The sequence below is a fragment of the Equus przewalskii genome, chromosome 31, assembly GCF_037783145.1.
Source record: "Equus przewalskii isolate Varuska chromosome 31, EquPr2, whole genome shotgun sequence".
In the NCBI taxonomy this organism is placed as follows: Eukaryota; Metazoa; Chordata; class Mammalia; order Perissodactyla; family Equidae; genus Equus; species Equus przewalskii.
This window is the reverse complement of record NC_091861.1, coordinates 17909018-17931330: the sequence shown is the minus strand read 5'-3', so window position 1 is coordinate 17931330 and position 22313 is coordinate 17909018. Positions and strand designations below refer to the sequence as shown.

At 36.8% G+C, this 22313-nt stretch overlaps 1 pseudogene; it reads right to left on the bottom strand.

Moving 5' to 3' along the window:
- Positions 1–3455: 3455 nt before the first annotated feature.
- LOC103542678 (splicing factor 3A subunit 1-like) lies at positions 3456–5811 on the bottom strand (annotated as a pseudogene).
- Between the last annotated feature and the right edge of the window lie 16502 nt (positions 5812–22313).

Genomic DNA, 22313 nt, shown 5'->3' with positions numbered 1-22313 from the left:
TGGCTTTTAAATCTTTGCTGCCAAAAATGATTCACTTCTTTAAGGATTTCTTGGCAAAAGTTGATGCATTACTCACATGAAGTTAGCCTCACAACTGAGAATCAACTGAAAGAAATCATATATGTGTCTCAAAGCCTATGATTTATCTTAATTCCTTATGTAACATCTTAAATAAAGATTTCTAGAACTTTCTGGAAGCTCACAAATTACTGAAGTGTAAAATCTATCATAAAAGGTGGAATGAAAATTTTAGTTTAAAACCACTACAGCACACCTGTGTTCTCCACCTCCCTGATTAAGTAGAACTATGTCTCAAAGAGGTACAAATGTTGTAAAAAAAATAAAAGTGTTTATTCACACCAGGTGTTATTAGTCTTATTTCGCCAACGTTTAAACAGTTATGAGAAAAGCACTCAACAATTACCAACGCGTTTTTCTGTCACTTTTGTCAACCTGATCTCTTGAGAAGAAACGCATTTTCTTCGATAATTATTTCCCTTTCTTTTCTGTGGCAGTCACCATTCCAAGTGTTTGGCGTTTTGTTCATTTGATTAGTTTCCCCATAAAATCCCCCTCGCTTTCTGCCCCGCCTTTAGTGTGTTCTGACTCCTGAAATTATCTTGGCAAACGATGGCTGCCATCTTTGGAAAATCTCCCAGAATGCAGCAGCAGAGGCTCCAAAGGCCAGATTCTGGCTACCAACAGTGTTCCTTTGAAATGCAATTATTTTTTTCTAATTGAAATTAAGGTCAATTAACGTACTTATAAAATTATCATTACTGTCTTTGCCTTTTATTTAGAGTGTTTAGATAATTCATATTTTGTGTAATTTTGATATGTTTGGGTTTAAATCTATGATTTAGACATCTGTTATGCCTTTTCCCATCCCTTCTTTGGTCTGTTTTTTTGTCTTTACCTTCCTTTGAATAAGCTGACTAATGTTTTGTGATTATATTTTATCTCCTGTGTTTGCCTCTTGCCTATAACTCTTTACGTTCTTTTAATGGTTGCACAAGGGTCACATTATAGCACTTTAATTTATCATAATCCATCTTCAACTGATACACTATGTCACATAAATTATAAGAATCTTCCAACAACACACTACTCTTTGTCCTTAGCTGGCTTTGGTGCTTATGTTGTAAGACATTTTATTTCTGACTATATTATAAATCTCACATGTATTGTTTTTATATTTGCTTTAATCAGTTCATTCTATTATATACTAATTTATCATTTAAAAAGTATTTCATATTTCCCCACCGTTTCTCATTTCAGTGTTTTCATTCTAGTTGGTATCATTTTCCTTCTGCTTCAGGGGTTTCATTTAATATCTTTTCTGGTACAGGTGAGTTGGTTGTTTTTTCTTTCAGATTTTGTATGTCTGAAAAAATATTCTGATTTTTACTTCACTTTTTAAAGTTATTTTTCCTGGAGATTAATCTCTTAAGTTGTCAGGTTGGCTGTTTTTCCTTATATTGTCTTCTTTGGCTTTTCTTTTTGAGCAAGATTAGCCCTGAGCTGATATCTGCCACCAATCCTCCTCTTTTCGCTGAGGAAGATTGACCCTGAGCTAACATCTGCTGCCAATCGTCCTGCTTTTGCTGAGGAAGATTTGCCCTGAGCTAACATCCATGCCCATCCTCCTCTACTTTATATGTGGGACGCCTACCACAGCATGGCTTGCCAATTGGTGCCATGTCCGCACCGGGGATCCGAACCGGGGAACCCAGGGCTGTCGAAGCAGAACGTGCAAACTTAACTTCTGCACCACTGGGCTGGCTCCTGACTTATATTGTTTTCAATGAGAATAAGAGGACTTCTTATCTTTGTAACTGTGTGTGTGACGTGTTTTTGTGTTCTAGGGTCCTGTGTAGCCATTCTCTGAGCTGCCTCTGACGCTCAGAGAGTCCAAGCCTACCCTATTCCTGACTCTCCATCTGGACCTACACTCACTAACCCTACACAGTCCAAGCCACAAAGTGCACTCTGTGGGCCCCAAGTGTACCCTGTTTGCCTTTTGGGGAAGCCTCATATTCCACTTACCTGAACCAGGCACCACCCTGGATGCTGGAGTCCTCCATGGCGTTTAACAAGGAGATTATTTCCTGATGGAGAAGACCAGATGAAGGGGCCAGCTCCCCCATCGCGGGGTGCTGACAGTCAGGCTGGGTCTTGTAGAGAGATCAATGCCCTGAGGCTGTTCTTCAAGGGAAAGGCTCAAGGAACAGTCAATGATGGACTCTTGGGACTAACTGTAGACATCGCGCTATGGCTTGGAGGAACAATTGGATCGAGGATGTGCATGAGTGCCTGGGTTTTGTTGTGTGTGAGTGAGTGAGTGAGTGAATATGCGTGTACATGTGTTTGCATGCTTGTGTTTCCTTTTTCTTCTCCACCTACTGTGGGGAGTATGACAATTTAACAAGCGCCTGATTCTTTCTTGAGAGAAATGCGGGATGGGGAACCCAAGGTGCCTTGGGACCAGCTGTCCACCTTGGGTTTGGGTGCAAGGGCCACGTTTTCTCGTGGACCCAACTTGTGCTGAGAAGCCATTTCATTCAATGGGATAGCTGCCCAGGTCTAGTGAGAAAGTCCACTCTGCCATAGTTCTGGGCACCAAGCTGTTTTTGTTTTGTTGTTGTGTCCAAGAGGTTTCTTAAACAGCCTGTGACAAGATGCAAAATGATTAATGGCAATAACAACCATATTCTATCAGCTTCACACCACTTGTCACTATAATGTGTTAAAAAAGAGGCCTCAGGCCCCAGATGGAGTCATCTGCCCCCTACAACAGCAAATGCAGATTTAATTGCAGTTTCAACCCCTCTTAACAGTACAGCCTTTGGAATAGTCATTCTGGAATTTTCTGATCAGCAGTAGTGAGGTAATCTGCGCAATAAAACTCTTGCTGTTTCTTTCTCCCCAAAATAAGATCAGTTGGTCTGAAACAATCCTTTCTTTTCTTTTGCTAATCAGTTCCTTGCCCCACTCTCCTTCCTACAAAAACCTTTCTTTTGTACAACTCCTCAGAGTATCTACTTGCTGGATGCTGATTGATTCAAGAATCACTTAATAAAGCCAATTAGACTTCAAATTCACTTGGTTGAACTTAGTTTTTTAAGACATTATCCTGAAAGACATCCCTGGGCTCACATTTCCTAATGGGCTGCCCAAAGAAATGAATCGCCTCAGTTCAAGACCCTAATACATAGGGATTCCAGAGACTGCTGGAAAGGAGAGTGGCTTAGACAGCTCTATTATCCATGCCCTACTCTTATCAGTCTGAGAAGGATGTGGGTGGAATGAAACTCTGCAGGACAACTTGAATTTCCAAACTTAACAAGAGGCAACCGAATCTGCAGGCAAGGCCCCAGGCCTCAGGGAGGTCTCCTGGGTCTGGGGCAGAGAGTAAGGGGCAGGAGAGGCAAAATGGCAGTGGCTGGGACCTGACATCAAGTTTCTTTCTTATACCTGTGCCTATCGCCTCTCTCCCTTAAGAACAGGTGGATGACTGCCACTGGCCATGTAAACCAGCCAGTCAAAATCCTTGATGAAGATGTCCTCATACTGTAGCTTGTTTCCCTGTAGGCATGCCCATGGCTTCGTGAGTCTTCATCTTGATGACAGAGACTTGGTCTGTGAGCAGGAGGGTGAAAACCAGCACCTACCCCTTCAGTTTCCTTCAGTTCTATCTTATCCTGCACATTGGCACTTGGAATTTGATGGACACTGGACCCTTTTTTATGCATAAGAACTTCTCCTCAAGCATGAGTCTGTCCTGTATTTTCAATTTCTTGCAGACAGGCTCAGTTCCCATAGGAGGGTTAGGGTGGCGGGGGGAACTAGGAGTGTTAGGGCTGGAGCTGGGACACGTACCACAGGTGGAGCAAGCACAAAGTTTGTAAATATAATCATGGGGGTTGGGCAGGGTGCCATGATAGGAGGGGTTGAGGGAGGCATGGGCACCATGTTGGTCCTGGGCATATGGATGTTGAGTGGCATGGAGGTGAGCACTAGGCATGAGGGCAGTTGGACCACTGATACCAGAGCCAAGGTACGACCATACTGTGGAAGCAACTGTGGTGTAGACGTGAGGTGGCATTGCCGGTGGTCAAAGCACCACACTAATGGATAATGTGAAGCTGCGGATGCTGGTGGCTGAAGACAGAGGACGTGGCTTCTGGGAGATTTCACTGGGCTTGCCAGGACCAATCTTCTCTTTGGTGTCGTCTTCCGGCACCAGGCCCTTGGCCTTGTGAATGGCCTGATCAGCTCCTAGAGGATGATGTTGGCCTGGGTTGCTTGCTGGGTCCCAGCCATGCTGCCAGAGTGGCTGTCCCATGTCTCCTATTCTTTGGGCTTCTGGATCTCCTTCTCCTGCATCTTCTTATGGAAGTCTGTTTCCTCTACACCAAAGATTTCAGTACCCTACCTGGCCAACTGTTTCAGGTTGTTCTTGATTTCCAGACTTGATGCAAATGCCTCACTACCACTCTGCTTCCCGTGAATGGAGCCATCTTGCTACTTCAGCTAGTGGAGGTCAAGTAGTGCAACGTACATAGGTTCCTGAATTTTTTGGGGCAGGAATCTTTACTCCGGTGATGGGAGACACAAGATATTCATCTGGAGCAGGGCTGGAGGAAGGGAGGTGGAAACTTTGGGGTCATAGTCTTTCCATAAAATGACTTGGTCTGGAGTCAGGGGCAGAGGCAGGAGGCATGTCCTTGGGGGTAAGGGGCACTTTCTGCCTTTCTTCATGATCTGAACCTTCATCCAAGTCTTACACTTTTGTGTCCGGGTCCAACTGGGAAGGAGGCTCCTCTGCCTTCTCCTGTTTCTTGTCCTCATCAATAGACTTGACCTCCTTCTCGACCTTCTTACTCTCCCCAAACTTCTCATTGAGTTCCTGAATGAGGATTTGGGCCCCCAGCATCTCCAGGGTGATGGAGGGAGGGAAATTCCCTTGCTCATTGTGTTTGAAGTCCACCATTTCCACCACTTTGAAATCATGCCAATTGATCTGCTACCCACTCCTTCTCCTTCTCTTCCTCCTCCTTTTTTCTCTCCTGCCATTGGAACTTGGTCCACTTCACTCAGTAACATACCTGGTCCAAAACTTCTCGGGGGTTCTCAGCCCCTTTTTTGAGCTTTGCAATTAAGCTTTTAGTTGGATTCAAGATCTTGGTATAATGTTCCACCAGCTTCGTGAAGTAGTTGAAGAGGTTGTGCTATGGATAGAGGAGGTCTAACTGGTAGTCGAGCTTCTCTTTCTGGATCAGCTGGGTCAGAAACTGGCTACAAACTGAGGCTTCAGCTTCACTGTGCCTAGGTCGAAGGCTGAGATGGAGGTGGTTCTGTGATGAAATCAAACTCAGGAGGGAGCTCTTTGAGTGCTGTGGTCTCTTGGATGACCAGGGCTTGGACCTTCTGGGGCAGCTGCTGCTGGGTGGCTTGCTGCTGCTGCTGTTGCATGACCTTGGGGATGGCGGCCATGGGCTCCTGAACCTTCCCCACCTTGAACTTGCTGACTTTGTGGCGGTAGGAAGGGTTGTTGGGGTTCAGGAAGTCGAACGTGTGGTTGTTGATCTGGATTCCGTTGTATCTTAGCTCCAAGTTCATGTCTCTTTCTAGCCACAAAGCTGGCAGTCTTTTCAATGATATTCCTGACCTCTGAGAGAGGGTAAATGATCCCCAACACTGGTGTGGAAGGGGTAGATCCTCCTTCAAAGATGCTTCTTCTGTGTGCTATTTGGGCTCAGTGGCTGCTGGTGGTGGTGGGGACACCACCTGCCTAGGTGTGGCCTGCATGACTGCAATGCTCAGAGCCACCAGTGGGCCTAGGCATCCATTGACGGTGCTGCATGCATCAGGACAGGCTCCCTGCACTGACAGATAACTGAGCGGTGACTGAACTGAGGGATGGTATGAGCTCGTGTGAGTGTATGCTCATGTGTGATTCCTTTTAAGGGTTTCTCTGTGCCATTGGCTTTAGGCTAATTGATTACACTGTGGCTTGATTTCTTTATGTTCCCTATATTTTTTTATTTTCAGTTTATTTATATTATTTTCATCAAATTTAAAAATTTTCAGCCATGTTTATTCAAATATCTTCTTTAACCTCATTTTTTCTTCTCCTTAAGTAACTCCAGTTTGTACTTTTTGAGGTTACCTGAAGTTGTTACTCAATTCACTGATGCTATATTTTTTGAGAGTTTTTTTCCTTCTGTGTTTCACTTTGGTTTCCATTTCTATGTTTTAAAATTTACTATCTTTTTCTCCTGCGATGCATAATCTTTTGTTAAACCCATGTAGTGTATTATTTTAGGCTTGAGTATGTATCTCCTAAGAATAAGGTTTATTTCCTACATAAATTATAATAACATCATCATTTCTGAAAATAATAACAATAACAATAAAAACAATAACAATAACTGAAATTATCTAGTACCTGGTCCATATTAAAATTTCACCCGCTTTCCTAAGAATGTCTCCGATAGCCATCTTTCTCTTGATGCAGAGCCAATTAAAGTTTGCACATTAGGATCAATTGTTATGTCTTTTTCCTACTTTTCACCTTAGATATTGTACTTTTTATCTCTAGAAGTTTGATTTGGGACGTTTTTTATTGCTTTCATGTTTCTTTTAGCATGCTCAATATTTCCTGTATCTTCTTGGACATATGAAATGCAATGATAATAATAATTGTTGTAATAGTCTTGCGTACTAATCCTATCATCTGGGTCATTTGTAGGCCAGATTTGATTAATTTGTTTTTCTCCTCATTATGGGTCATATTTTCATAGTTCTTCTATGTAGATAATAATTACTCTCAAACTGTTATTCCGGAAAAAGACCACACGTGTAACATCTTTGCAAAGATCAGAGACATCATGCTACTCAAAATGTTCTAAATTCTTTTTATGCAGCAAGCATATTATTGACATTAATCGGTTATAATCTTTGAACAAAAAAATATAACCTAAACTTACTTATAAATAACTATACAAAATCCAAGGTATATATTAGCAAACAGAATGCAAAGCATATAAAAACTTGTGCATCTTTACCATGTGTGATTCATGCCAGAAAATGCAAAGATGTTTAATATTAGCATGTCAGTTAATATAACTACTATATTACTAAGGTTCAGACTGAAAATCACATGAGTAATTTCATTCTTGTTGAAGAGAACTTAAGCAAAATTAAACACATTTTGTTTAAAATCAACTTATAAATTAGAAATCAAAGTTTCATTTAAAAACATTAAAATATTCACACTTAAGTCCAAAAACCATCATCCTACTTAAAAGGAAAATATTACAGATAGCATTACTAAGTCAAAGATTTCCATTGTATCCCTTATCATTGAATTTGAGGTATTGGTTAATGTAATTAGAGGGGAGAAAGAAATCAGATAGTACATATCAGAAAAGGAGGAGTAAAGTTACCTCAATTTTTATGGATCATATAGACTATCTGGAAAGCTATGACACTCTCAAGCTTGTCTTTATGAGATCAGGAATGAGGAATGGGAAATTCTGAGTAAAGAGATGGGTGGGACACTGAGGAAAAGATACAGTAAGTGGATGGAGAGCAGTTTTAGGAAGGCCATCTGCCAATTGAAGTCTTTCGGGTTTGTAACTAAGCAGTCCTGTTCTTAGAGAGACGTCATTTGAACCCAGCTAGCGATGGGTTTTCTCATTTAATTTAGGTAGATTTGCTTATTGGTAAATATAAGGCAAGCCACTCAGCAGTGTTACCTTCAATCCGGCTTTAATAAAATCATTGAGAAAGGAAAGAATTGATTTTCACATGTGCACATTCCCTTTCTAAGAAGAGTGTCCATATTTTGGAGCAAAAGAAAATGTATCTGGAATCAGAATATGTATATTAAAAAAAGATCATCTGAAAAATATCAGTGAAGAATCTTTGGTTTGGAGAAACTTTGAAGTTAATAGGTTGAGAAGGTTTTTAGCTTTCATTTTAGCCCCTTTTGAATATTTAACTATGGTCATAAATTGTGTCTTTAGTCTTGCCATGCAAGGAATTTCTTTGATTTGAAGAGTATTCGAGAAAGCTTTCTGTATATTAGAGAAACAGTAAATGCTACAGTTTATGAAACCCAGGTTTCGATTCTTGTAATTTTCCTTTCACATAGAATGCTCTTAGATATTTCATATATATTCACATAAACATAAGCCCAAAGGAATTATGAAACCTTGTAGATGAAAATTTTGCTCTCTTAAACACTATATAACAGATACAGAAATCACACACAGACACACACAAATTGGAATTTACTACCCTTTTATAAAGTGAATACAGTGATTGCTTTGAGACTCAAATTGAGAAAATTACACTTATATTTTAAATCTTCAACAACATCCATGGGACTTTTGATTTTGAAACTTGTAACTTTTGGAGTGAAAGGCTCATCTGTCACTCATTTTTCTTTCTCTGTGACTCAATTTTAAGGATTGAATTAATATTGAATTGAATGCTCTGCCTTCTTTAGGCAAATAGGTTCATTTAGTTGGAAGAGCAAGAATATCATTAAATTCTTGACATTGTTGTATTCAAACTTACTTCTTGAGCATGATATATTATTCTAAACCTTGTTTTCTACTTTCTGAGATGAAAAAAGTCACGAAGTATTATGAAGGAAAATGAATGCCTTCTCTATGGTTGTCATGCCAAATCTGAATGCTAAACAATTGTAAGTAGACCTCTAAATGTTGGTGTGTTATTTTTAAAATTTTTACTATGGCCTATCAACCAAAAAATGAAATAAAAATATTTTAAAAAGTCATGTATCAATCCCTCAATTATATGATATCATATCAATAATTTTAATCTTTTTATTAAGAAACAAGCATTATGGAATAACTGAAGCCCCAATATTTCCATTTATCAATTTATTTCCTAAACCTTTTTCTCAGAGAAAACCGTTCTCCTAACTTTGATGTTTCTGATTTCTATCTGTTTTTTAATACTTTGACTACAACTGTATGTCCTCTTAAATCATATTTAATGTTGCTTTACACATTTTTGAAATATATATTAATTTAGAAAAACATTGCCTGGGTGAAGTGCAGGATGCCTTATCAGTTACTGGATATGTTAACAACTGGGCAAAAGAAAGTATTGTTTCATCAAATATCATGTTTATATTTTTTAACTTGCATATACCTTTACTAAAATCTCAATCTCGTATAATGTAGCATATAATTTGTTAAAAGTTTCCTGTTTTTTCACTACTTGACAGTATAATACATTTATATTATTCTATACAATTCAATACATAAATCACAGAAATGGCCAGAAATTTAGAAGTAAAAGTTTTACCCTGTTTTCAAGGTTTAATAGAATTGTTAGAAAGTGTGCAAATGTATACAACCTTCTTTTGTTGGCACCACTCAAGCACCCATTTTCAGAAATTAAAAAAAAATCCTAAACTCCATCTTATGCAATACTGTGCAAGGCATAATGCTGCTGACATGGACTATGGAGTTTTACATAATTATTAGCCAAGAGCAATGAAAGAGATGAAGCATATGAGTAAGTATATTTTATATTTTTCCTAATACTCCCTACCTTTGTTTTTATAAACTACATTTTTAATCACAAGGTTTGTTAGTGTTAAAGAGTAGTTATTTTTAAGTTTTTGAAGCAATATATGTAATTATATCAGTAAGTGCAGTCAAATTAACATTAAAATTATCTATTTGAAAAAGCAACATTTCAATTCTAATCATTTCTCTATGAACATAGTTTCATCCTATTATGAAGAAAGTAGACCGTGTGGGGGTTACATTGTCTTGCGACGATTACAGTTAACTAGTTTTGATCAATGGATCAATATGAAAATAATTCAATTCATATTTTTTAGACTTATCTGATATATTGAGTAAAACATTCACACACAAATACTAATATATGATAAAATATCATAGTTAAATATATGAACATATCTATCTTTTGAACAGGTTTCAAACAAGAATATATAGGAGTTTCTTTAATATTTCCCCCCATCCTTTTTCATCTCATCAACATTTACTCATCCTTTAACTCCTCTATAATATTACATCATGAGAGTAATAATCAGTTTCCCAGTGCCAGATATCTAGTCAGTGTCCCTAACAACTGCTGTTTGGAATAGGGCCAGTTTGTAATGGAGTTAATAGTATAAGACAGTAAAGTGGGCTTTGCACAAAGCTTAAAGACTTCAATTAAAAAGAGGAAATTTTCTTCATATATTGAGAATATGACCTTTGCATTTTTATTATTGTTGTTTTAAAAAAATTGTAGTAAATATTAATGTAGTCGACACAAATGATATATTTTTATTTGAGAAATTTAGAGGACAATTTGCATGTTTCTTTTACAGTAAAGTGTTTTGATTAACAGCTCATGAGATGTGAATGCAAAAAACAGTAACAGAAGAATAATGTTATTTTAACTAATATGAACACCTTGCATCACTGAGTCATTACATGAACGACTCACAGCATCTTTGTCTCACAGGACACTTTACATAAGTGTAAAATATCCACTGTCACATTAAACCATTGGGGATCATATTTTTCTGCCGTGTAACCTAACCAATGCTTTTTTTTATTGAGATATAATTAACGTATAACTTTATATTAGTTTCAGGTGTACAATATAATGATTTAACCTTTGCATATATTGTGAAATGATCACCACGATAAGTCTAGTTAACATCTGTCAACATACATAGTTACAAAAATTTTTCTGATGAGAACTTTTAAGATCTACTCTCTCAATAATGATATATTTTTTCATTTTGTATTTTACAGTGCTCTCTGGGCAACATATTTAAGAAAAAGTTAAAGATAAAAAATAACTTGGGGAAGCATGTTTCCAAGTCAGAGTCAAAATAGTTTTCTGTGAAAAAGTGTTTTGAAATATACTCAAAACTTGCTATCAGCTTACTTAGCATTTTCTTTCCACTTCTCTCCACATCATTCTTCATCGCATAGTTGATGGACCTATCTATTCAGAAATGAAAGTGACCAAAGGACCCAAAGGACTTATGAGTAGATGTTACCCAAATATAGGTAAAAAAGAAAAAAAAAAAAAACGTGTAAAATAAGCCACAGAAGCATAATCCAGGAATGACTGTAAAATTTCAGATATGTTTCTCCAAGATCTCAAAGCAATTAGACTTTGACATTAAAAAGTATACATCCAATCAAATAAATGATAAATTAACAGGAGGAAACGAAATGTGAGTTAACTATTGACAAAATAGTATAAGAGAAAAATAAACTGTAAGTATGAAATAGCATATTAGATGCAATAAAATGTACAAATATCTCTCAAGAGAGGAATAATATAAATGAAAGATAGACATCTAAATATCACATGAAAACAAATCAAAAATAACAGACACAAATATCAAAAGAAAGGCATTGGTGAAAATGGATAAGGAGCAATAGAATGCAATATATGTAAAGAAGAGGAAAACACAGCAAATAAAAGTTTTCATATGAAAAGAAATATCATTCATGTATAAAAAATATTTCTGAATATACTCATTTAAAGATAACTTGTCCTATGGAAAAATGATGTAAATTGACAAACAAAAAGGCATGTCTTAATAAAAGTACCAGACTTCAAGTTCTAAACATACTAGGTAACCGAGTGAAAGAGAAATCACATATTACGATATCCTGAAGAAAATAGTAACTGAAGAAATTTGAACTTATTTATTCTTTAAAATATAAACATCAAAGAAGAACAACCTCAAGCAGTATAAAGGTACTATAAAACATTTCATTTCTTAGTAATGGAATTTGTCTAAACTGATAAATGAAAAGTAATTAGGAATGAAAGATGTGTGATTGAAATGATTTCGATTAAGAATTAAATGCATTTGGGGCTGGCCCCGTGGCCGAGTGGTTAAGTTTGCGTGCTCCACTTTAGCAGCCCAGGGTTTCAGCGGTTCAGATCCTGGACACGGACATGGCACCACTCATTAGGCCAGGTTGAGGCAGCGTGCCACATGCCACAACTAGAAGGACCCACAGCTAAAATATACAACTATGTACTGTAGGGGATTTGGGGAGAAAAAGCAGGAAAAGAAAAAAAGAAGATGGGCAACAGTTGTTGGCTCAGGTGCCAATCTTTCAAAAAAAATTTTAAAAAAACAATTAAATGCATTCTAATAAACTATGTTTAAAGGATTAAGATATTGCTTATCATACAGTAAAATATGAGTATAATATATAACAAATTAAGTTATTTACAATAAGTGAAATTTTTTTGTTCGCGAAAGTGGATTTGGAAGTCTACTTGTTAATACGCTCATCTTTCATGACAAAAAGTCAATAAAAAATGTTTAAAGACGGTAAATCAGAGGGTAAGTTACAAGAATTGGTAAAGCTAGAGATAGAGATTAAGACCTATCACTCTATGTTTTGAGCCACAGTATTTTAAGTGCTTAAAGGAACATAAAATCTGAAGCATGTAGTATGCTAAAAAGTAGGAAAAGTCAAAATAAAAAAAATCAGGAATTCTGGAGGAGTGTAATTTAAAATGGAATGTTCTAAGTAAGCCTGATTAAAAAGGAGACAATTGAGCAAAAACTTGAAAATGATGCAGGTAGCAATGGGTACATGCAGGGGAAGGGCACCCAGAAGCAGAAACAACAGTTGGTACAAAGTGTATTCATTGTAAGTACTGTGGGTTTTAATTCGAGAGAAACAGAGAACTATTAGAAGTTTTGATTAGATAAACGATACGATCTAGTTTTAGCTTTAACAAATCACTCTGGCTTTTTTTTTTGAAAATAGGTGTAAATGAGCAAAGGTGAAAGTGTGGAGACAAGTTTTGAGGCTCTTAATAATCCACACAAGAAATAATGTGTTGATAATGAGAAAGACCATGACTGGCCCGGTGGCACAGGGGTAAAGTGTGCATGTTCTGCTTTGGCGGCCCAGGGTTTGCTGGTCCGGAACCCTGGGTGCAGACCTATGCACTCACCGCTTGTCAAGCCATGCTGTGGCAGGTGTCCCACATATAAAGTAGAGGAAGATAGGCACAGATGTTAGCTTGGGGCCAGTCTTCCTCAGGAAAAAGAGGAGGTTTGGTAGCAGATCTTGGCTCAGGGCTAATTCTCCTCAAAATAAATAAATAAATAATATTTTTAAAAAAGAGAGAAAGGCCATGAATGTGTGTGGACAGAGGGTATATGGGAAATCTCTGTGTACTCAATTTTGTGGTGAACCTAAAACTGCTCTAAAAAATAGTCTAGAAATAAATTTGAAAAAAGTACTGAGCAACATAACCTAAATATGTTCCTAAGCTGACTAAACTTCAGAGAGACTTCTTCCTGCCTCTAGGTCCATGAACGCCCTCCCGCTCTGGCCCTTGCGGAATCCACACGGCCTAACCACCGAGGTCCCTCCTCTTTCTTTTCTCAGATCATTTACTTAAGAAAACTTGTAATTGCAAATTCTTTCTCCACTTCTTTGAGCCATAAATCATTTGAAAAAGTCTCTCACCAGTTTTCCAACCCAGGACTATCTTTCTCTAGGACCTGGGAACCATGCCTTTGAAATGTCATCATCAAGGATGCTAGCATCCGTTTCTCCTGGTCTCCATGGGATAGTAAGAGCCTAACTTCAGAGCGACTTTTGCTCAGAGATGTAAAACTCTCTGCTGTCGTGAAGATAGGAGAAAGTTTACTTACCTTTGGGTAGGGCCAATTAGCAAACACAGATCACCTAAGATTTCCCCTAATTCTGCTCTTAAAAACACCGCTGCCCGTTTTTGCAAGGAGTTGAGTTCAGACTGTGCTATGTTCTCCCTCAGCTGTTGCAAGCACCTCCAATAAAATCTTCTTGACCTATTCAACTCTGTCTGGTGCAGTTTTTGCTTTGACACTACATAGTGTCATTTTTGTTTTATGAAATGACAGCTTCACGAAAGAACTGTAGTATGGAAAATACAATAAATAATACTGATTAGAAATAAACTGTATGAAACTAGTCTGTTTTGTTTTCTTCGAGATGTCCTTAAGCACAGATTCCTACAAGTTTCAGTTCCAAAACTAGATATAGTAGCTTAAAAAGGTTGAACTAACAGAAATTCTTCTTTCTCTCGCTGTGATTGGACTGCAGAAATTGTGTTCATTTTAATACTTCTGATTTAATGTGCAGTCATTGGAATTTGCCCTCCATAGTGAGGAAATATCTGGGACTAAATATCAATAATAACAGTTTTGAAAAATCATTTTCTATTGATGAGATTCTGCTTCCAGAATAAGACTAAGCCTACAATTTGAAACCTTATAGTAACATGAAAACAGTTCACAATTACTGTAATTTAGAATTTAACTCACATTCAAATTGCAATCGGTAGGAAAATAAACCCCTGTCTGAAACCATTCTTACTGCATGTGTTTTGAAGCATGTTTTAAAATGTAAAAAATCAACATTGCTATGCTAGTCACAGCAAAGCACTCTCCCAAATGTCATATTAAACTCATTACTGGGAGAATGACAAGGGTTTCTCCTGGGATTGTTCTTTCCTCATAATAAGGGCAGAAATTGCCAGAGCTTCTGAACTTAATATAAGATGCGATTGGAGTTGGGCGAATTAGTTCTGATGAATACGTATTCTAAATGGTTAGGTTTAAAAATATACACCTGTGAGTACGCTTTCTTTCCATTTAAACTGTAGTTGGCAGACTACATTTTACTTTGAATATTCTCATATTAACTTTCTTTATGTCAAAGTGGCTGCAGAATTACATTTTTAAGAAAAGGTTGGGGGACCAGCCTGGTGGCATAGTGGATAAGTTTGCACACTCCACTTTGGTAGCCTGGGATTCACCAGTTCGGACCCCAAGCATGGACTTACACACTACTTACCAAGCAATGCTGTGGTGGTAACCCACTTACAAAACAGAAGACTGGCATAGATGCTAGCTCAGGAAAAATCTTCCTCAAGCAAAAAAAGAAAGGAAGATTGGCAACAGCTGTTAGCTCAGAGCCAATCTTCCTCACCAAAAAAAACAGAAAAGGTTGATACAATATTTGTTATAAATTAAAAATGTTTTGGATGTTTTTTTCTAGTCTTCGTTATTTACTTTTACGACAATCATACTCTTCATCACTCTGCTTAGTATTTCCTTGGCTTGCTTTTAGAATACCATAATGTGTTTTCCTCCTTGCTTTTAATGAAATTGCTGGTTGTTTAATAAAACATTTTATCTATATAAAACAGAACTGCAATATTTTCAGGTAAATTAGAATAGACTTTACATTAGACATCTGCTATCATCTCTCAGCTAAATCTACAACTGTTATGCTTAGATTTAATAACAATTTTCTTCTACTAACAGATTGTGTTACTGATGAGAGGTAAATCTACAACTGTTATGCTTAGATTTAATAACAATTTTCTTCTATTAACAGATTGTGTTACTGATGAGAGGTTTCCGGTGACTGATATAAAGCATTTTGAGTTAGGGGATCATTTGAAACAAAATAGAAGCATTTCGGTCTAGAAGGTTAGGCTTTCAAACATATAAATATCTTCACATACAATTTTAATTTCCCTTCAATAACAATTGAGCAAATACCTAACATTTTCTCTTCCTTACACACCCCACGGGGCTCCCTCTTGAAATTACGTTATTTTTTCTTTCTTCTCCACTACTTCACTGAAAACGACATTGTGCAAGTCATCAAGCCCAACTGACATTTTTCATTCTTCACTTTACTTGGCTTCTTTAGCGACATTCCAAGTATTTGACCAACCTCTGGATTTTGAAATGTTCTTCACATTTAGTTCCTCACAATATAGACCACAATTATTTCTCCTACTTTATTAGTTTGTCCTAAACTATTTCTTTTGCTGAGCTGAAATCTTCTACTAGAAATGAATGTTGAAGTTCCTTAGGGTGTGGCCTTTGAATATTTTCTGTTACTTTCCACTTTCTCCCTAATCCATTTGTCCCCAAGTATAGTCAACATCAGAATCATCTAGGAAGAAGTGAAAACCTGTACAATTTTGAGTCACAGCCTCACAGATTTACTATTAGAATGACAACATAGATTGTCTCCATAATTCTTAGAGAGGCTGTGGGAGACAGGAGTCCCACCAGCGCAATAGAAAATCCAGGCTCTAGCCTTTAGTCTTGCAGAAATGACTGGGGAAGAAAGTCATGCCCAGAATTTTACCTGGCCCATGATAAGGACAAATTTGAACTTCAAAACTTCTACCAAGTCTTGGTGTCATAAACTTGAATATCAAGAATTTCCAGTTTTCTTCACTGAAAAGATATCCTATGGGATGTAAGTTTTGTACACACACCCACACATTTTTTTTTTATGCTAGAGAAAGAATTGCAATAATGTCAAGATATTTTGAGCTAAATATATGCTTAGCAAAAGGTCATGTTTACATTTGTTGCATTAAAAAAGCACATCTTCCTTAGTGGGTCTTATTCACACATTCTTCTGAGATTTGTACCATTTATCTTTGCAAATGTTTCTATGTCTTTACGGATGTATTGAGATAATACACCCTGTATGAGTATAGTATTGTGATAATACTCACACACACTTGTGATAAAGTGATCAAAAGGGATATCTTCATCTCACCCTGGAGCAGGGGCTGGTATGTAATTAACAAATAACAAATTTGTGTTAGGAAAGTCACCCTGAACTGTCTTGATGAAGATATCCATATTGTTAACCATGGAGGGTGATAACAGAAAGGAAATCTACTTTGGTTTTAGAAATTACAAACAATTCACACATATAAAATATCCCTGTGGCCGGAACACTCTTATTATCACACCACACAGCTACCCGGTATGGGATCCCTATTCACTTGATCTATGGAAGCTAAATATTACTTCTTGCTCTCTGTCACCTCATCATCTTAATCAGGGAGCAAACTTCATCTTCAATATCTTTTTTCCAGTATTCCTATTTTTCAGACAATGATACCTGAGGCATTTTTCAATCATTGTAGCCATTATTGTATCAATGAATTTCTTAAGAATTTGATAAAGGCTATTACGGGAACTTTGAGGATGACATGACCATGTGGTTGGTGGGCAGGCCACTTATAATGACTCAACACCACCATTACTATTCCTTGATATTTGGAGTTTTTGGCCTATGATATTATTACAAGGGTTGTCTACTTACTCGTCTTTTAAATAGTCTATCATTGGGTCCCAGTGGCTGAAGCTAGCACACTGAGTTAAAAATAGTTGATTCACATCAATGAATTCAGTCTCATAGAAAATTACAATGCTTCTTCTTTTCTTGATAATCATACAAATAAGTTTATGCATACACTAAGGTAAGCTCAATTTCTGCTTTTTATACCGGAGATATTTACCAATTAGAAACTGGGGTACAGGGGTCCCGAGAAAGTAAAAGCATAGATGCTGCAGAGATGTCTCATGGCTGAAGAGAAAAAAATTAGTGGTGAAAGTCTACCAAGATTGTAAAGACATGAAGGATCAAATCCACTGCTCTAATTGTCCCCACTCCGCAGCCATGCATAGTTTTCTCCCATGCACACATTGAGTACCATTCTTCTGAATTCTTGGGTGATCCACTTGGCATCTGTCTGGGGTTCCTTCTCAGGGTAGCTCTCTCTGATCAGAATCAGAGCATTGTCCTATGACCTCTTGGTGCCTTGGAGTCCTTGACTCTCAGCATCACCTCCTCAACTTAGAGAGTATGCTGGGATCTGCCTCAATTCCTCCTCCTGTCTCACAGTCTAATAAGCTGAAACAATTGTAACATATACCTTGTTTTTTTTCCCCAAACGTCTCAGGGATCATCATCCCTTATTGCAAGATATGACCAGTGTCTCGAAAAGCATTGTATCAAGTATTTTGTTTTATGTTTGTAGTTCTTGTTCTTTTCAGTTAGACAGGCAAATCTAATAGACTTTAACTCTTTAGAAGTCAGAAGTGGAATTTCCTCAACAAGTGGGATGTGTTTGTTTTAATGTAACATTAAGGAGTTAGGGGATCCATATATATTTTGAAAGTTTTAATTTTTAGTAGGCTCTTCTAAATCATAGATGTATGTTATATCTTGGATAACTATAGTAGGCTCAGTGGTGGCCACCCAAAAATATCAGATCCTGATCCCTAGAACTTATAAATATTACCATATAAGGAAATGAACTCCCTGAAGATGTGACTAAAATAAGCATTTTGACATGGAGAGATTAACCTGGATTATGTGAGTAGACCCTAAATCCGAATACACGTATCTTTATAAGAGAGAGGCAGGGGGAGATATCATACAAAGGAAATGAGGAGGCAATGTGACCACTGAGGCAGAGAGTGGAGTGATGCAGCTATAGGTCAAAGAATGCCAACAGCCACCAGAAGCTGGAAGAGACAAGGAATGAATTAACCCTCCTCTACCACCTCCCAAAGGACCAAAGCCCTGTGGGTCCTTGATCTCAACTCAGTGAAAGTGATTTCAGACTTCTGACCTTCAGAGATGTGAGAGAATAAATTTCTGCTGTTTTCAGCTAACAAGTTTCTGAAAATTTGTTACAGCACACACAGGAAACTAATACAGTAACCAATAAACAATATTAAAATATGCATAACAAACAAGTGGAACAATTGATTGGTTGAAAAGAGGAAAGAGAAGAGAAGCAAATGGACAAATAGTAAGATCAAGACTTTAAATCCAAAAATATAAGCAGCTTGTTTCCTGGGCAAAACGTGAGTTGCAAAGTTTTGCCTCATGGTTGGTACTGTCAAGCCCTGGGAGAAAGCTACCACAGAATGTCAGCTCTTCATTCTGTGATTTCTTCATCTTTTAGATGCTGGCCCTTCTAATCTTGATTACCTCAGCAACCATCTAATGATTAATACACATCAGTTATATGCATACACACATATGTATATATGTATATATGTGTATGTGTATGGGTGTCCACTGGTTCTGTTAATGCATTTTCCATATAAGCATTCAATATTAATGTTGTAGATTTTATTATTCAAGAAAATTTCCCTGAAATAAACACATTTAAATGGAAGTGGAACTATTATGTATTTTCTCAGGCTGGTTAACAATCTAAATAAATTTATAGGATGACCATCACTACTAACTAGTATATGGATAGGGGTTATCAAGATTACCACTTTGAGAGCCAGCCCTAGTGGCCTAATGGTTAAAAGTTCAGAGTGCTCTGGTTTGGCAGCCCAGGTTATGTTCCAAGGCATGGGCCTACACCCACTTCTCTGTCAGTGGCCATGTTGTTGTGGCAGCTCACATACAAAAAGAGGAAGATTGGCAGTGGATGTTAGCAAAGCTAAAGCATTCTTTGACATGCAGTCATCACTGGTGATTAGAATGAGTTTCTTTTATTAAGTTGAAATAATCTCAGCAGAATGGTTACTCTTTCCATCAGATAATTTTTAAATTTAAACAAATGTCTGCATGCTACAAACATGGTATGCCATTCACTTCTCTTCTCCCTTCTACAATTACAGAGCCAAAAAACTGCATCATGATTATCTATTGTGCCATTTCCTCATTGAATGAGGGCTGGAATTGTGTCTTTTTACCACTTTACTCTGAGATTCTACAATACCATCCAGCATAAATAGTAAAATATAATGTCGTATGATGAAAAAGTTATCCAGTTTTCATATTCACATGTGGATACTTCATTCCACTCTTGTTCTCAAGAAATATGGATAAATGCAAAGCAAATATTTAAAAAGTGTCCTCTCCCTTCTTGAACTTCTTTGACCATACCTCTTTTGAAAGAAAACATTTCTCCAATCATAATGATACAGCAATTAATATATTGCTGATGGCATTATTTGAGATAGGTAGAATGTCGATTTCAATTTGAAAGTAGACATATGAATAAGACATACATAGGTATTTACATAATTTAAAAGACAACATTTAGATTATGCAACAAACAGGATAATTCATATTCTATGTCAGTGGCCAAAGTATTAATTTACCTAGCTATTTATGTTATTAAACTGGGGTTGAAAGGTTTTAATTTATAATATTCATGATTCTTATAATCTATAAATTTATAGTATGTCCTATCATCAAGAATACCAAATGATAGTTCTCACTCTTATAAAAGGCTTTCTTCATATCTGATCACAAACTGAACAAAAACATTATTGATAAAAAGAGTTACATTTTTATACTCAAATCAGAAACATTGGCAAATATTTTATATAATCCTATCCATTTATATATAAAAAAGTAATAGTTACTATTTAGCCATATCAAAAATGCTTCTTATTCTAACAAAATAATGAAAATTGGTGTTAAAAAAATCTGCTTAATGATAAAAGAATTGATGCCACCTGAAGTCCCTTCTTGACTGAAAAATATCCAGATATGTTAGCGTATTTTTCTTTGGTAAAAGAGTTTTGGAAGTGCAATTATCTTTATAGATTGTGAAGCACATGAAATATGTTGAGTGGTGTTTTCAACACTGCAGTAGAATAATAGACAGAATAGATATCAAAAACACAGGACTAATGATGCAAAAATTCAAAGAATCACTCACGAGATGAATACAGCTCAGTAAGCCTATCTTGCCAGTGAGTTGAAGGCTTTCATTTGTTGATTGAAAATATATTGTAATGAAGATTTCTTCCACTTTATAAAAAATTCAACATTTTTCAAAAGTGAAGGAAAAACAATGAGTTCGCTTCACTTTCTATATGAGTTTCTTTACTTTTCCTCTCTCGTAGTGGGTAGCATTCAAAATTTTTTCCTTTGTTACAGTATTATGAAAATAACATTTCTCTCTATTTCTAGGTTTCAGCAAGTAATTATCTGAAGACGTTACTATCATTTTGTTTGTTTATTTTGTTGTGAGGAAGATTGGCCCTGAGCTAACATCTATGCCAATCTTCCTCTATTTTTTTTGTATGTGGGATGAAACACCACAGGGCTTGATGAGCAGTGCATAGGTCCGCAGTCAGAATCCGAACCCATATACCCCGGGCCATCAAAATGGGGTACGTAACCCTAAGCACTATACCACTGGGACAGCTTCACCATTTTTTTTTAACAGCAGTTATCCTTATTTTACTAAGTTTTGTTCTATTTTTTTAATTTTGTTGAGGTCATAATAGTATATAACATTGTGATATTTCACTTGTACATTATTATTTGTCAGTAACCATATAAATGTACCCCTTCACTCCTTGTACCCATCCCCCACCCCCTTCTGTCTGGTAACCACTGAACTGTTCTCTTTGTCTGGGTGTTAGTTTATCTTCTACATATGAGTGAAATCATGCAGTGTTTGTCATTCTCTGTCCGGCTTATTTCACTTAACTTAATACCCTCAAGGTCCATCCACGTTGTTGAGAATGGGAAAAGTCTGTCTTTTTTATGGATGAGAGGTGTTCTCATTGTATATATATACCACATCTTCTTTATCTAGTCATCAGTCGATGGGCACTTGGCTTGCTTCCACTTCTTGGCTATTGTGAATAATGCTGCAATGAACATGGGGGTGCATAAGTCTCTTTGAATTGTTGATTTCAAGTTCTTTGGGAAGATACCCAATATCAGGATAGCTGGGTCATATGGTATTTCTATTTTTAGTTTTTTGAGGAATCTCCATACTGTTTTCCACAGTGGCTGCACCAGTTTCCATTCCCATCATCAGTGTATGAGGGTTCCCTTTTCTCCACATCCTCTCCAACATTTGTTATTTTTTTGTCTTGGTTATTATAAGCATTCTAATTGGTGTAAGGTGATATCTTAATGTAGTTTTGATTTGCATTGCCCTGATGATCAGTGATATTGAACATCTTTTCATATGCATATTGGCCATCTGTATATCTTCTTTGGAGAAATGTCTGATCATATCCTCTGCCCATTTTTTGAGTTGTTTTGGTTTTTGTTATTGGGTTGTGTGAGTTCTTTATATATTTTACAGATTAACCTCTTGTCAGATAGATTATTTTCAAATATTTTCTCCCAGTTGGTGTGTTTTCTTTTCATTTTATTCCTGGTTTCCTTTGCCTTGCAGAAGCTCTTTAGTCTGATGAAGTCCAACTTGTTTATTTTTCTTTTGGTTCCCTTCCAAGTAGATAAGTTCATTCTAAGACTGAGGTCAAAGTGTGTACTGCGTACATTTTCTTCCAGGAGATTAATGATTTCAGGTCTTACCCTCAAGTCTTTGATCCATTTTGAGTTAATTTTTGTGTATGGGGAAAGATAATGGTTTACTTTCATCCTTTTGGATGTGGCTGTACAGTTTTCAAACAGCGTTTATTGAAGAGACTT